A 2,244-nucleotide genomic window follows, 5' to 3' on the forward strand; every position below is an offset into this window, starting at 1 on the left:
TTGGCGGAGACTGGAGTGGCCTCGGGGCGCGGCCTCGGGACTTCCCCGGAGTGCGGCCGCCTCTGGAGGAGAGCTCGTCGGCGGTGCCCCGCGCGGGGGGGAAGCCGCGTCGCCGCTGCGCTCGGCGGCGGGTCGTGAGCAGGCGGAAGGCCGCGTGGACACGCCTCGGAGCCCGCCTCAGAGCCGCCTCAGAGCCGCCTCGCCCGGCGCTCGCGGGCCCCGATCCCCGCCGCCCCGAGGAGCCCTCGCGCCGCCGCTGGCCCGCCGCGACCTCGTCCGGCGGCGTCTCCTCCGCCCAGCGCCTCAGGAGCTCCCCGTGCGGGACCCCGTGTGCGCGCGACGGGGCCCGCACGGCGCAGGGTCACCGGCACCGGCCCTCAGGCGGGCGGCACCGGGAGGCGCCCGGACCCCGCGGCCTGCGACGACGACCGGCACGGGATGAAGTAGACGGAGGCCACGGCTCGGGAGTAATCCCCATTTGGGGAGTTAGAAAAGGGTCTCCCTACGCGACATTTTTCCTTTTTTTTTTTTTTTTTTTTTAGAGATTATTTATTGGGCAGCCCGGGGGGCGCAGCGGTTTGGCGCCGCCTGCAGCCCAGGGCGTGACCCTGTAGACCCGGGTCGAGTCCCGCGTCGGGCTCCGTGCATGGAGCCTGCTTCTCCCTCTGCCTGGGTCTCTGCCTCCCTCTCTCTCTGTGTCTCTCATGAATAAATAAGTAAAAATCTTAAAAAAAAAAAAAGATTATTTATCGATCTTTTATCGACCCCTCGATCCCCAGACCCGGGGTCAAGCCCTGGGCGGAAGGCGGCGCTAAACCGCCGCGCCCCCCCCCAGGGATCCCGCTACGTGACATTTTAATTAGGCATCAGAGTGTGGCCAGGATTTTGTCTGAAAAGGGGATTTCAGATAGAACAGTAGAATACCTGAGCAAAGAGGAGAGCAAGTTTAAGGACGTGCAGGAGGCCACTGAACACGTTTTACCTAAGGGGAGAGCAGAGCAGAGGAAGGGAGGATCAGAGGGGCAGAGTGGGCCCAGCACCATGGGTCTAAAGTCATGGGAAGGAATTTTGAACTTCATAATATGGGCAATGGGTATCTATGGAATAAAGGCCAGAAAGAACTTTGATATTCACTGAAAATTTGCTGTGTATTAGGTGCTGTGATGACACTGATGACAAAATGGAGGAGCTAGACTGGAAGAAGGAGAAGAGAGGCTATCACTCCATGAGTCTGGGCAAGGGATACAGGCCCGAACTATGTGGTAGCAGAGGGAATACAAATATAGGAATGTACGAGGAACTATTGGAAATAAAGTCATTAAGGACCAAGAAATAAATTGGATGTCTGTATTGTAATAGGGGTGACACAATAAATGATAAATCTCTGAGACTGGAGACCTATTTGGCTGGTTGCCATCCAAGAGACCTAGAAAAACAAGAGGAACCCCCAAATTAGGGGTACATCTGTGTATGTGCATAAACAAAGTGTGTAGGATTGGGAAGAGTGGGAAGAGAGCAAAGTTTTAGATGTTTTCTGTAGAATACTCAGCTGTGGCTGCCATAGAAGAACTATTTAGGAATTTGGTCTGAAACTCAGAAAAGCAACCAGTAAAGATAGTCCAGGAGCCCTCAGTTCTTTACCCCCATTTCTCTGCCTCCCCTGGATCTTTTCCTGAGATAGGATGAGTCACATGTTTCATAGCTGTGGTTTGATCAGCAGGCACAAACCATCTGCTGAAGAAAGGTTGGCAGGCTTCTTTAGAGAAAATAACTTCCTTTTTGGCTCCCTCTTTCCTTTGCTCTGGAAATACCAGGATTTTTTGCAGTTTTGCAGGCCTTCTCCATAGCTATTTATATCACGTGCCATAAATCTAAGCAAATAAAAAAAGGACCGGAGTGACTTAACACCCTAAAAGTCAAGTGGGTACTAAATTAGCTCAAGATGGATTCCCCTTTATTCTGTTTGGTTTTCAAGTAAACTCCAGGTGTGAGAGGAGTCAATAAACATGCAATTTCATATAAATACTTTACTGATGAGAATCTTGGCAAGGGTAAAGGGGTAGCTACCTCTTACCCATGTCAGAGAAACATAGTGGAGCTAGTTGGCAAACACACAGGGTAACAGGGAGGAGAGAGAAGACATACAGCTGATCACTGTGCCTGCTCCCCCCTCCCCACCCCACCCCCAGTATCTGCAAGACCATGCTGGTTAGCCACAAACTCTCCTATAGGCATTTGAGACCA

The sequence above is a fragment of the Canis lupus genome, chromosome 6 (genome assembly GCF_048164855.1).
Source record: "Canis lupus baileyi chromosome 6, mCanLup2.hap1, whole genome shotgun sequence".
NCBI classification, from domain to species: domain Eukaryota; kingdom Metazoa; phylum Chordata; class Mammalia; order Carnivora; family Canidae; genus Canis; species Canis lupus.